The sequence below is a fragment of the Fistularia commersonii genome, chromosome 14, assembly GCF_037954325.1.
Source record: "Fistularia commersonii isolate RoL2024-O1a breed Wild chromosome 14, RoL_Fcom_v1.0, whole genome shotgun sequence".
NCBI lineage: Eukaryota > Metazoa > Chordata > Actinopteri > Syngnathiformes > Fistulariidae > Fistularia > Fistularia commersonii.
Genome location: NC_141297.1, coordinates 14,245,936 through 14,261,061, shown reverse-complemented (window position 1 = coordinate 14,261,061; position 15,126 = coordinate 14,245,936). Strand labels below are relative to the sequence as shown.

Genomic DNA, 15,126 nt, shown 5'->3' with positions numbered 1-15,126 from the left:
TTATTTAGCCTATTAATTCAATGTTTTTTTTCTTCACAGAATATCTGACCACCCTCCAGAAACAGTAAAGAAGAGACAATAGACACACTTTTTTTTACAATGAAGAGAAATAAAAACACAAATTACTTTGGAATATAATAAGTTATTAATGAGACCTTTTACCTCCTGAGGATAATTTAAAGAGGCAGTTCACACACAGAAAAAAAATAACTTGGTATGTCCTTTTTGGTTAAGTGACTAGATGTTGTAAATGTAAGTCTTTCTGTAAAACACAGTGGAACAGGTTGTCCAGTCTTGTGCAACCTCAGCGGCAATGTCTCACATGTCAGAAATGACAGACATTAAACCTAATTTCTTGCAGGAACTTAATTTTGATAAATTACACCCCAAAATGATCTCCACATAAGTACTCATTGCAAGTGCATATCATTATTTAGCAGGCCATGTTTTTGGACTGGAGTTTTTCGAATACATTTTTCTTATGTTGTGTTCAGTAAAAAATACTGAATATTGAAAAATATTGCCAGTATCTGCAAAACAGAGTGACACACAATCCAATACATTGAGATCCACCAATAGCACTGCAGGGAAAACAAGTAAAATTTTTATGATGTTTTTTTGTTTAATTTTGGCAAGCTCATTTGAGTGTAAAAGTGAAGCATGTGTTTTGGCAGGTGTCAGAATGTCTGTCTGTACTTTTCTAAGCAGGTCTTTGCCAGTGTCAAGTAGTCTTGCTGGTCTGACCAGTGAATACTCATGCAATTATTCACCTCAATATTTAAATCCCTACAACTTGATGGATTCCTTTTACAGTAAAGTCCAGTCCAGTTCAGAGATCTTTGGCATGCACGGTGTAAGGAAACATTCTAGAATGTTTCCACTGAAATCTGACATCATTTAGTGGAAAGGTTTGTTTACAGTCTGGTGTCTTGCTGGTGCTGTCCTGTGGAAGCCTCCTACTTGTTCTGTGGAAGCCCCAGCCCATTCTTATCTGACTGTTCCAATACCAAAGAAACAAACGCACCAACGCATTCTAAGCAAGCAGAGAGAGAGAGAGAGAGAGCGTCTATTCCGTTGCGCGCCAATATATCCATGCTACGTGAGTTTTATGCATTGTGTGCACACAAGGTTTGGTCTGACACCTCATCTGTTTATTTTCTACATGGCACCTGGGTCGAGGTAGCCTGCGGTCATTGTGACCACCCCTGTGACACACCATGCTAATCTACCAGGCCTGTGTGCTATATTGGAAGTTAGCGGCTTCTTTCCAAATGCTTTTTTTCAATTAAGCTGTCATGTAGGCTACATCTATAATGTATAAAAGGAAATTGAGAGGCAGTCTTTTCCCTATATTTTTTTGAAAATAAGGTTATTTTGCTTTTTGACTTATGACTCCCTTTCCTCATTAGATAAACATGAACATCATACATGCAGTCTAACACCCAGTAATAGATGGGAATCATTTCGTGAAAGATTTGGAACATGTATGACTCAATTGATATCAGAAAAGAAAACACATCATTAACAAATGACTTGCAAGGTTATATTTTAAAATCAAAAATCCGCCCTTTGGTCAAAATATGTTAAATCACAGAAAGGTCAAAGCATTCTTTTACAAACAGACACTTAAGACAGGCACCATCTTTTTCTGATTTTTTCTGTCCTTATCACTCCTCCAAAAATGCAAAAGGGATCAACGTCTCTTTCGTGAAATCATGGGCTGATAATTTGCCATGAGGACAAAATGGTTAATGTGGAGGATAAAAAAAATTATACTTGAAAGAGTTGACAATCCTTTTGTAATAGCGAGAAAGCTCAGCTCCCCTAATCAGCATCAGAAGGACCTACATTTTAAAAAGGCGGGTAGGGGGGATATTTGTAATTTTTTAAATTTCAATAAGGGGCGGCATAACACAGGAGGAAGAGCAATCGTCTTTGGAACCAAACATTCCTGGTTTGATTCCCGGCTCCTCCTAGTGCGTCAAAGCGTTGTTGAGCAAGACACTGAACCCCTAACTGCTCCCCTGGCGATGTTCGACGGCACGCCTACTGCTCATGGTTCATCCATGATGGGTTAATTGCAGAGAACGAACTTCCTCACGAGGATTAATAAAGGATAAATTATTATTATTAAAAAGGATACTTGGGGAACTAGTCTACATGAAGACCAATGGTTAGTTCTCTTGCATCACAGCAAGAGTCCTAGGTTCTAGGCTTTCTGGCCTTTTCCGTGTTTTCAGTAGAGCCTTCTGGTTCTCTCTTTCCTATGTTGATTTTCCAGTTTCTTCCTGCAGTCAAAAAACAATCAGTAGACTCTGCAAAGGCTTTCAGTAGGTGTGAATGAGGCAGGGAATGATTGGGTGTCTCTGTATGTGGCACCCAAGTGTCATCTGTTATATCATTACCAAATAAGAAGTCTGGGAATGCCCTCATATCAACACTCAAATGAACTCAAACATATATGGGGATGCAGGAACTTTGTAGGGGAGGACATTGGGGAGATTCAGTCAGCCTCTTCTATGGAACTACTCCCAGCCTGTGGGCTCTGGCAGAATGCTAAACAATGATGTCAGTGCATTCCTCAGGCTTCAGAGAGATTCTCCAGGCAGCACCAGTGAGCCTTAAAGGACTTCTCACAGCATTAGAGCCAAAATCCACCCTAAACACAGAGTTCAAATGTTTTTTTTTTACTGTATTATCAACACAAAGCCATGAGAGCTTGAGCACCTTGTGCTTTGCATTGTATCTCTTTAAAAGTGTAGAAAAGGCCGGTAATTTGATTTTACTTGAGAGATGAACATTCTCACAAGGGGTTTTAATATCAAGCAGATCTGTTTTTCATTAGGATGAAAGCTGGCTCTTGTTTGAAATGTGATGCATAAAATGTCAAAGTGATAGGAATATGTTGTAGAGATAATCTGGCTCTCAATACACTTTAATTTCTGCACTTTTTTGGTCACATTTTTTAAAGACTCATTTTAGCAAGATGTTTCAGGGACTGTCTCAATAGATCTATTGATTAGCTCAAATATTTTCCATGTGGAGTTCTGCAGCTCCTCAGATATCTTTTAAAAGTTTCTAGTGATGTATGGAGTGTATGAATTTCATGATCATCCTCGTTTCTCAACTCTGTTTCCCGTTGTTTCCTATCTACCATCCAAATTTTTAAAAACATGAAAAAAAAAACCATTGCAATATTCATTTTTTTTTTGGTGCAGATGTGTATCTCTATGTATAGCCTCCGATACTTTAAATCCTCTTAGAATTATTTCCACAAAGAATGTTTGGTGCATAAAGCAAAAGTGCACAAATGTTGCTAACATGCGCTTCACGTCTCTTCAAAAATACTCATTATTGTTATATATACCACTACTGTTTCTCGGAAGAGAATCCCCTAAATGGGCCAGGCTTTCAGTCTCCTTCTGACCCTTTGAAGATATTTTGGGGTCAGGGAAGTTACAAAATAAAGAAGTCCATAAGATGTTCCTTTCAAAAATATTTCACAATAAATTGACCATCATATTTATGTGCATGTAAATACCAAGTGCTCATGTTCTTGTCTTGTTTGTCTGGTTCTTCTGAGTTAAAAATATACCAATTTTTGGCCACTTTAAGAATATAAATTTGTGTGATTTCCTATTGAACTACTGAAACACAAGTTGCATCCCATCTCACGTTTGGATGGATTGGCTGCTGTGATGCCACTGGGAAGCAGATGAAAACAACCAGCAAAGAGAAGCAACCAGAATGACAGTAAAGAGTTGTTTTCAGTGGAAGAATCCCATCACAGAAGAGTAAACCTGTACTTGGTGCAGGCTGGCCGGTTCAAGGCGTGTTGCTGCAGGTCACATTCTTTCCAAGCTGATGAAGCATCTCCAGGGCAGTGGGTCTGTTTCATTGCCATGTCTGGTTAATGCTTCTGGTCTGCTCTGTCTCACCCTCCTTGTGGCCTCACTGACTACACACACACAGCTGATCTCAACACACAAACACACTTGCAGTATATCTCCCCCCCCCCCTTCAAAACAACTCATTGACCCTTTTTTTTTACTGTACAGCTGATTTTCCCTCTTTCATTCTCACACAGAGACACGGTTGATGACCTGAGGCTGCTGGCTGACGCCCTTCCCCTTCTTTTGGATTTGAATGAGGTAATTTCGAATAACCGAAGCGCTGATCGTGGTCCAGATTGACCAGATATTCTTCAGAATCACCACAAGAACGAGCATAGATCTGTTATTTTATGACGCCCTGGAGGGCATGATTTAATATTACAAGAAAAAACAATGACAAACCAAGAGGGGAGATTAATGTAAGTTGGCTGCTGCTTGTGTGGACGGAAGTTTGGAATGAAATCTTAAAAGAGAGCAAGTGAAAGGCTGTTTCTGAAAAGAGGGCTGGACTTCCCATCAACGAGGCAAATCTGATTTTATTTTCAGTCACAAAGAAACTTAAGCTGGAGAAGCGTAATGATTTACATGTTACTTTCAGTATGTCTAAACTGAGCTGATGAGCTCTGTCTTCAAACTGTCTCTTTCTTTTGCTCTCTTCCTCACACACACATGCACACACTCCAAAACACCACCAACAAAGGAGTCCCTGGGATGGTCATGGCAACTGCATCCAGTTACACCACAAACACAGATTAAAACTGCATGAGCTCCCCTGGCACAATTTGCAATCCCATCCCACATATCTTTTATTTTTTTTTTTTACATTTTTTTTAATAATCTAACTGCTTTCAGATGAACTGAGTCCTACTGTGTTTTCAGACATAACCTCAGGGTGGCTGACCTGTAAATTTACATACATATAGCTTACCTAACCAAAATGTAATTTTGTTTTCCTTCGCATCGGGAAGGATGAGTCAATTTTAATGAGCTGTAGGTGTAGAGTTTTTACACAGCCAGAAAACCTGACTCAAAGTGAGAACGCACGTACTCCAGGTGTGGCCAGTCAGTATGACCGCAGATAATTCTTGCTGTTCTTAGATGACTTAGACCAGCCTCAGTGTTAGTCTACTGTTAAACTTTTTGTCAGGCTGTTTAAAGCGGCTGAACATCTTTTTTTTTCTTTAACAGGCTCATGTTTGCTGACACTTTTCATCTTCTTCTGCTCCATCCCTAAATGACTCCCGCGTACTCTTCACTCTTTCCATCTGCGACTATGACTAGTCATCTGTCATCCCCGTCTTCTGCCATCACCATCAGCTTGCATTAATATATTTTTTTAGGAGATCTCTGCTGTCTCATCTGGGGCTCCCAGGCTCTCAATACATTTCTTGTAATTTCTACGCTGTCCTGAAATTGTGTAATCGTGAGAGAAGCCAACTTTCAGGCGTACATGTCGCTCAGATAGGGATTGACTGAAATATGTGGATTTAAACACAGGTGTTCCCATGCAGCTACAAACATGTCTGTTTACATATTTATGCTGTCCTGGAGTTCAGATGGGGCCAATATAATCTGTCTCAGAGACATTTTACACATGCGGTAAATTTCAATAGCTATATAATTGATAAGTACATAATGACTGACTCCACCTAGTCACCCAGTTTAACCTCTGAAAAAAAACACCCTGCAATGCTGCTGAGCCCTAAATCACATCTGATTAAAGATCTTCACACTCTGCCTCGCTTTGCAAATGGGTGGTGGCACTTTTTTGCACCCGTGCATGTTTACAGTACAGTTGAATACTTTTTCTTTGAAATTATTTTTCTGTGAAGAAGGTGACCAAAACATGGCAACAATGTTGTCAAGTTGTGACTATGATATTTCCTGACTGGCAAATGAGCTCTGGGCTTTAGGGGGCCTTGTGATTATGAGTCTGTGTCTAAGATCTCATGCACAGCTTACACATACACATTACCGAATGTGTTTTGTCTAGCTCAAACACTCGAGGAAAAGCTCAAAATAATACTAAATTGCAGAGCAGAGATGAGATAATAATAATGCCAAACATGAGTGATTTGACACCCAGGTTGCTATGGTGCCAAATGTTTTTCTGCCGTTTCCTGGAAGAGGAGAGCAAAGTGGGACCAGAGCCAGTACAGCAACACTTCAGCATCAGGAACCATGACAACAGATTCCCCAAACTGATTTAACTCTCTTCTGAGCCAGAGTAATTGAAAGACGGAGTTTGGCTGAGCTGGGAGTATTAGTAACAAATCCCCTTTATTTCACCTAATCTGAGCACATGCAAAGGAATTCATTATAAAATGAACACTTCTGGAGAATTTAACATTTTAACAAGTAAATATCACTTCAACCTACTCAACTGTTTAACTTCAAGAAAGTGTAATACCATCAGTCATTTGTCGGAACAAATTGTTGAGGAGCTGCGGCTCCGAATGCAAAGGGAAGTAAAAAATAAAACCCTTTTTTTGATTAACGCCACTTTAATCAAAATAAAGTGACTTTTTAAGGGGATTAAAATACAAGCTGACAGACATGTTTCTGACCGCACAATGTATAATTTAGACACAGTGAAAAACAATTTTATTAAGAACAAAGAGCTTATTAGTGAACAGCAGTAGTGAATGATTACTGAGCTTTCTGTGTAAAAAAAGACGTGCTTTAAGGACAAGTTGGACACTTGATTGAAACTGGAAACATTGCCCATGTCAATTGAGATGGTAAAAAACTCCTCAGTGGTATTGAGTGTGGATAAAAAATGGAAGATTCTGGAGAAGCTGATGGCTCAGAAGATTTAAGAATAAGAGTAAGAAAAAGGTTATTTATCCCAAGGAAATTGTTGTGCCAGAGTTACAAGAAAAATATAACAATAATAAATAATAGTAGAAAATTGTATAAACAGAAAAAAAAGGGGGAGAATTAGAATTACTAATAAACTATAGAGTATCTATTAAAGTATTTGCGGGTTCATTAGCTGACACACTTATTAATTGTTGCACACTTATAATTGTTGCAAGTGCAAACAGCAGACTGCAGACTGGCACAGCTAAAATGATGTTTCCTATTTTTAAAAATATTGAACGAGGAGTGTGTTCAGGTTACAGTGGGACCACAACACTTAACCTCATCATGAAAGGCCAGACCAGAATAGAAAGCAAAAAAGGCTTCAGGCCACAGTCTTCCTGCTTCAGGATGAATATCGTGGTTTATTCAATATTGGTTTTAAATGATAAATCCTTGAAAACAGTTTTGGGTGTATGAAGAAACTTCTCTTGAAATTAATATATTTTGACAAACTACTCAGCAAGATGTCATCTGTCTGCTCTTTACTCATAACATACTCAGTCATGGTGTAAAGAAAACAGCTTTTATGGTTGGGTGGAGACAAGATGTTGAAGTCGCACTTTGTTAATTTAAACTATTACAACTTTACAATGTCACAGAACAGTGGGTTATCGATCCGGTGTGTCTCATTGCATAATGGTTTCTGTTGCAAATCACTGTCACCGAAACAAAGCAATTTTCTGGCCTGCGAACCATTGAGGCAGTTTGCGCAAGGTTAGAGAAGGAGAACATTTCAAGAGAAATTAAATACAGGGTTAAAGGTAGAGCTCACACTCAGAGAATTCCTTCTATCTGCAGTCTCGAGAGCACGCGTAAGCACATTTCCTGTTAAGCCTGCTAACAGACAAAAACACAAAGTAAACTCATCACGTAACCTCCTTGGCAGAGGTAACCAGGACTGCGATACACTGGGTCCAGCTCGGTTGACTCAAAGCAGGCTCTTCCTCACCATTAGACAGCATCTCTGTTCTGCATTTGCCATTTAAGAGAACAATTAGTCTTCTTAATCTCAAACGATTTTTTAAAATATCAGGAGATGTGCTCTCAAAACAGCACAATTTTTAAATACAAAAAACCAGTAGCTCCCCGTTACTTTATTTTGCTTAATTTTTTTTTACTACTTAAGCTCCACAACAGAGCAGCTTGTTTGCCGTTCACTTCCTCTGAAAAGCATTTTGGTTATGAGTGTGTGTGACTTCTGTGTGTGCACACGACCCAGCAGACTCTCGGCCATTAATGCTTATTGGCAGGATGTGTGTGTAAGCTAATTAGGAGTAACTGGCATGTGCATTCCCTTTTGCAAGATTCATTATTATAAGACTGCAGGTGTGAGTAATTCCTGAACAGGTTAAGAGCTTTACTAAAGACCTTACAGAAAACCTTTAAGACATGTGTGAAACATGTAGGACATGCATTTTTAAAAACATTGCGTGTGTTAATAGAGCCCTGCCAGGTGAGCTGCATTGTGGTTAGTCAGAGATCCAGGGTAGAAATTAACATAGTGAAAATATTTGCACAAGTGTCAGCAAGTAAAATAGTCTTCTTGGAGCTCTGTCTAATACCAGAAAATGAAAAAAATGCTTGATATGATGTTTCTCCCACATGTCATTCACCAGACACTCTGAGGCGCACGTGTTCCTGTGTCCCTCATATAACATTTTACTTGCTTTCCCATTGTGAAGATAATATTTTTTTGGTGTGTTTTTAACTTTCTTTGCGATTTCATCAAAAGGACATCGATTTCAGTGATTGCTAGATCACCAAGTGTCATGAAGTGTTCTAAGTGTTCTTTTGCAAAATAAGTACCATTCAGATTTGCTCACCAGTGTTTTGCCTAAATAAAATGAATATCAAATAAATTAATGAAGGGACAAAGGACAACCTCTTTGAACAAGAGCCGAGTATTGGTCAATTATTGTGACGACTCAATTTCAAATGATCAAAATGGCTACACATGATCATTGCATGTGTTTAAAATAGTATAGAAAGATTATAGTTTATGCATTTTGAAATATAATTCATAGTTGTTCAAAAATAAAGTTTTATGAAGCATTAATTCAGTTAAGGCTTGGCTAGATTCATGCACAGAAACATTTCAGACTAGAAGAGCAGTGCTGTTTTGCGTCACTCCATTATACAATATTGAAAACTGGACACAGACCTCTTCCACTGCTGCTATGTTTAGTAAGATCAGTCACTTCACAAATGAGCCTCAGATTAAAATGAAAATAGCCTCCAGTGTTTAAAGAATAGTAACCGGCACTGAACCAGGGATTTTCAGATCTCTCCACTGCACATGTTCATGACTAATTTCAATTTTTCCAGCATGAGTAATTACCAAATAATGTGATTTTCACAAATTTTCAAGAGCTTGCCATATGCAGTTAAATGTTTTTCAGTGGCTCTATTATTCCTGCTGAGACACTACGATTATTTTTTGGCTCAGCTCAAAATAGTCCTTATAAGGTAGATTAACGAGTAAGTATTACGCTTATGCATTTAAACAAATGACCAAATGATCCTCCTTTACATAAGACAGGTCGCCAACACAAACCTATGCTGATGAATACACTAATCCATCGCAGCATGAAATAAAAAAAAAACAGCAAATGCTAAAATTTGTTGACACATGTTGGCCATTAATTTATTTTCACAAAAAAAACCACATCTGAAAAACCGGCACGGAGAATCATTAGAGTGATGGAATGATTTTTGGAGAGAGTTGAATCGTTGTCAACATTAATCATAGAATAAACACATGTGCTCGGCAGGTTTTCCTTGCTAAAAAAGGCAATAAAAGTAGAAATGATAAGACAATGAGCCAGTGGGCTGTGGAGCAAGTTCAGTTCAACTGAGGTCAGCATCAAAGCTAGAGCTTTACCCATAATACCAGCAGATCAACGCTGTGGCTCAGAGCCGTCTTCAAAACCTAATCACTCCTAATAGAACAATATTGGATACTCGCTACTCTATCCTCTCTCATTCTCTTATGCTCCTCGTTTATCTTCTTCCTCTCATCCTTTTCATCCCCCACCTGGTCTTGTGTGTGCTTCTGCTCTCCTCCTCTGTGTTTCTGCCTCCCTGCCTCTCCAGACAACTCATCTGTTGGCCGGAGAGGAAAAGAGGCAGATACGAAGAGCCCCAAATCATTCAAAGCAACAGCCAAGTGAATCATCCAAGCTGTTGAGCCATGCATTGAGTGTTTTTATTTTTTTTCTTCTAATTTTTCTTCATGCATCAAATGTTTTAAGATTCAAATGTCTGTCAAGGATACACCTGTCGAGTCTATTAAATATTATAGATCTTTGAATACCAACATATTTGTGTGGATAGACAAATTAACTTAAGCCACTTCGAACTCACAGGAAATATAATCCCTGTTAATATGCCTATTAACAGGGATTTACAGTGGTTGGTGGAAGAATTTATTGAAATTATTAAGATATCTGTGATCCCACAAATTCAACACTGTCACCTCATAGTTAGCGTTTACTGTCTGCAAAATCGACATTGTGAGTCAATTTTTGGTGGTGGTGAGGGCTAGCAAATATTTTTGCAAACTAAAAACAATTGTTTTTTCTGCTTCTCTACCTAATTCCAAAGTGGGCTAGACTAGACAGAGACAGATTTCTGTGTCCTCTTCAATGCCGGCTTGCAGCATTGGGTTTTATAACTTTAACCCAACTAAAATGTTTTCTGACTGTAACTATGTTAACACATCATTAAACATCATTAAACACTGCTTTCCAGCTGTGAATCTCAGTAAACTAACGCATAATAAAGTTTTCAATCACAGTTTTCTTTGGTGACCCTTAGGTCAGTGTACATGGAACATATCCGCCGCTAAATAATAGCGGGTGAAATTACTTTCTCTGGGAATAATGTTCCAACCAAACATTCTATATATTACCACTGGCGATCTTTTCACTATTCACCAAAATGATTTACAATACCTTGGTGCCTTAAAAAATTTTGGTCAGACATTTCAGTTATTTGCGATGGTTTGAAGGGTGCTTCAAGGTTGTGGTTATTGTAACTTTTGGACAAGATACAGAGAACTGAGGGCAACATTGAATGCCCTATGAAAATGATCCAACAGAAAACTTTCACCCTGAGCGTACAGTGGAACACAGTATAATCAACTATCAACCTATTAAGTTATGCTATTTAAGCAAGAGGTTTATAAGTGCTCCATGAAAAGACAGCTTTCCACTACCATTGTTTCAATGGTGCTGACAGATTATTATTATTTCTTTGTAAAGGTCCTACCGCCTGCTCGTAAAATGAAGATTGTTTCTTGAAGTCCTGAGAATTTGACTTTGCAGATGAAGCTTCGCTTGAACTTGAAATTGACATGCTAAAGGGCACATCTGCTGTTTTTTATTTTGCCTCTTTGTCTATGGATCAACTCATACAAGCTGTTAGTACAATGTCTTTCTGAAACCTCAAAGCCTCTTACCAGCTCTATTGTAAAACAAGAACTAAAAAAACAGCCATGAGATGTGCTTTTTGCTGAACAAACACTACCATGATCTGTCTCACCATCAGGAAATTATCATGAGTTAAAATATTTTTACAACATCCATTATGCATACATACTGTTATGGTTATATTCTCATGAGTTCAAGATTTAACGACATGCTTTGGAGACTCTGGTAGATTTATTTGGGGAAGCTCTAAGTGTGGTTTTGGCTGTATACGGCGAAAAAAATACTTTCATTTTACAGTAATTCATAGGGCAGCATAGTGGCGCAGTGGTTAACACTTCCGCCTCACAGCTAGAAGGTTTCTGGTCCAATTCCCAATGTTGACTTCCTCTTTGGAGTTTGTAAGCCCCCCCAGTTGGCATGGGTTTTCTCTGGGTTCTCCCATTCGCACCCCCCCAGTCTAATCACATGCACAGGGTAGATCAGAGACCACGAAATTCACCCCTGTGAATGAAAAAGTGAACAATTGTATGTTTTTATATGAAGCCCTGTGATAAGATAAGATAAGATAAGAACAACTTTATTAATCCCGAAGGAAATTGTTGTGCCAGAGTTACAGAAAATATAACAGTAATAAATAATAAAAAGAAAAAGGCAGAATTAGAAATAAAAATAAACTAAAAACTATAAAGTGTCTCAGTGAAACTATAAAGTGTCTTAGTAAACAAGTGATAAAACTATAAGTGTCTTAGTAACAAGTGAGGTAAGGAGTGCACAATAGTATGATAAAAGGAAAAATTGTAGTGTAGCTGTTATGAAATGAAATACTGCACAGTTCTGAATATTGCACAGTGAAATGAAATATTGCACAGTTTTGTTTTTTTTTTTTAGGTTAAAGATAGGTTTTTATGGTTGCCGGCGGCTGAATGCAGACTAGACTGTCGACTGGTCCAGAGTGTACCCCACCTTTCGCTCAGTGACAGCTGGGATAGACTGTAGCCCCATTGTGACCCTGATTGCAGGACGAGGGGTACAGAAAATGAATGAATGAATGAATGTATGGATATTTTATATTCATGCCTCTGATGATGATTAAACATGTCATCTGTCTTGGAATACATTTTGAAGTTGAAATGGCATGATAACCTTAGCAATCTTTCAAAAGTGTGTATCTCCTCAGATAGATTGCAGAATGATAAACAGTTTGTATGGGGCTCTTTGTCAAAAACCAAATATAAAGTTGCTGTTTGCAGTTTGGTTGTGGGCAAGGCTTTCACATAAAACTGAGGTTGGGACATCTAGTTATTATCTGGTGTTGCACATGCTTATGATTAAATGTGGAGGGCTTTATGAAGACAGTTTTATTGCCAAAATACTCTCACACAGCACTCAACACAATGCTTAGTTTTTATATTTAGTCAGGTACAGCGGGTACCTGGGAGTAATAATAAATGCATCACAAGCAGAGGAGGTTGCGGCATTTTTTAGAACATGTATTTTTACTTTTGTTTGCTTTGGGGACTGGCAATGTAGCGGCAGTAGCCTTGCTCAACATGCAGCTCCGTGCTAAACATTCCAATCCCCTATGATCCAAGATCACCCATAGGTTCAAACTTTGGCTCATCCAGAGAGAGATGATTGTGGCTTGAGGGATGGGTGTTTAAAATGATGAACACCGTTAAAAGGCCCATTACTCAGCCTTTCCAGCCCTCACTGTTTCAGCATGCCAGGAATGTAGCCAGTAGTCAGTTAGGTTGGTCAGTCCCGATGCCACTCAAAGATAAACCGATGGGTCAAGCGATCATTCTGTCTGTCGGTGGGCAAGTCAGCGTTCCAGCTGTTCATCTCTCAAGACAGTGATTGTAATGATCTCGCCCTGTCTCTCCATGCAGGGTATTTGCATGAACCGCCGGAGAGCAGGCAACTGGAAACCTGTCAGAATAACACAGGCCTGACCGGCTAATGCTCATATTAATGTGAACTCACACTGAGCCAGGGGTGTTTGTTTTGGTCAGATTAGGAGACGGCAGATAGAGGTGTTTTCCAACTCTTCGAAGCCTGTGAGTCAGATAGAGGGCCAGGGAGAGGAAGGGTGAGGTATTGTCTCATGGTTTGGAGAGTGAAATCATTCTGCGCATGAAAACACTCAGAGACAGGAAGGCAGGGGGAGAGAAGGAGAAACAGAGAAGGGATAGATGTAGGTCAAGATGATGTGACAAGCAGGGCCAGACGTGGTTTTTCCAGACAGACTTTAAAAACCACCAGCAGTGATGGAAACGATGAGTCTCAAAACCACAGTAGTTCTGCCAACAAAGCCTTGAGACAAACAGGCAATGACTGACTGCCTTGGAAATATGTAGGGGAGTGAGACTCGCTGTAAACAGCTGGGCAACATATTATACCCTCACCTTGGAGGTTTGGGTTGAGGAATTTGCTTTATTTGTTTTGCTGTCTGAAGCAGGATTATGTAAAGACTAACTTCATGTGGTGGAAGGTTGTACCTCAGATCAGCCTCTGGGTCTTTACATAGTGTCTTTTTGATGCCACTGAATGCTTTTTATACAAAACAGCCTTTATTTGTTGCAGCAGTTTGTTGTTTTTACGGAACATGTGGTTTACATGTTCCTTTTTTTAACATTGTTGAAAAATATTCTCAATTCAGAAAATAAGTGCATTAACTTTTTATTTTATGAAGATTTGGTTTCAATGACCAAAGATAAACTCTTTGCATCATTCTAAAAATTACAAAAGTACAAAAACATGATAAATAATCTATATTTGCTTTTGTTAAAAGTTGTAACAATTCCAATAATTGTTAAAATTTATTTCTATTTATAAGTAATAAGTGATATAACTGTTTGAATTCATGTTTGGGGGGGGCAACAAGCAAAAAAAAAAAAAAACAATAATTTTTTGTTTTTGTGCTGGACACAAAAGGGATTATTTTTTTTCAGCATTTTGAGAGAAATACATGCCACCTAATTTAAATTCATTTCTGCACATTTTATCTCCTTGCAAGGCTTTTAAACGTTCTCTAAAGTTAAGGACCATAACACTTTGCAGAGGACAGATCTTCAAGTAACTGGAAGACCTTCGGAAGAGCCAATTTGTTATCACAGTTTTTAAAACAAGTTAGTTCCAAACACTGATGATTTCCAACCATTTTAAGATGAGCCAAAAATGTCCAAGTGCTCTAGATAGAAATTAAAGGATGAAAAATTGCATCAAAGATGATGAAGTGTAAAACATTTCCAGACAGAGGAACACAGAAATCAGTAGAACTGGCAAATCCTAGCTGCAGCGTAAAATAATAATAATAATAATGATAATTATGATAATTTCACAATTGAAAGGCATTTAACTTATTGGCTGTGGTTTGTTTCCTTTTTCTTTCTTTTTCTGCCCACAAACGGTCCTATAGGAAGTGATGAAGTGAAGTTGATGCTGTCCAACACCACATGTCCTCTTTGGTGTAAAGCACAGACAACAATATTAAGTTGTTCATCATTATTGTTTTAGATTACAGGTTTTTGTAATGAAGAGAATAGCCAGAGGTGTTGTTCAACACCACTATGGCAGAGGCTTTGCCATGAAAATAGCATTGTGCTTGCTATTATGTATTTAACATAGCACTAAATGAACAGGATAAATGGGGTGACTGTAGCTAAGATAGTAAAGCATGTGTCCCTCCAATTGGAAGGTTGATGGTTTGATCCACTGCTCCTCCTGTCTGCTTGGCAAAATGCCCTTGGGCAAGACACTGAGCCCCCACCGCCACTCGATGATCTGGTTTGGCATCTTGCATGGGTGCTCTGCGGCGAGTTGGTGTAAATGTGTGAAAAACGCTCTAAAATTGCAAGGTAATGAAAGCCCTGCATAAGTGGAGAACGCTTAAACAGACATGCAAAAACACAAAGACAGGTTGACTATTATCTGCAAAG

General features: G+C 38.6%; 1 long non-coding RNA gene across 1 annotated transcript; it reads left to right on the top strand.

Moving 5' to 3' along the window:
- The first annotated feature begins 1,026 nt into the window (after positions 1-1,026).
- On the top strand, positions 1,027-5,557 carry LOC147227345 (uncharacterized). The gene is made up of 3 exons (XR_015107152.1): positions 1,027-1,099; positions 4,088-4,151; positions 5,082-5,557. It is a non-coding gene; the product is annotated as an uncharacterized LOC147227345 (long non-coding RNA).
- The last annotated feature ends 9,569 nt before the right edge of the window (positions 5,558-15,126 follow it).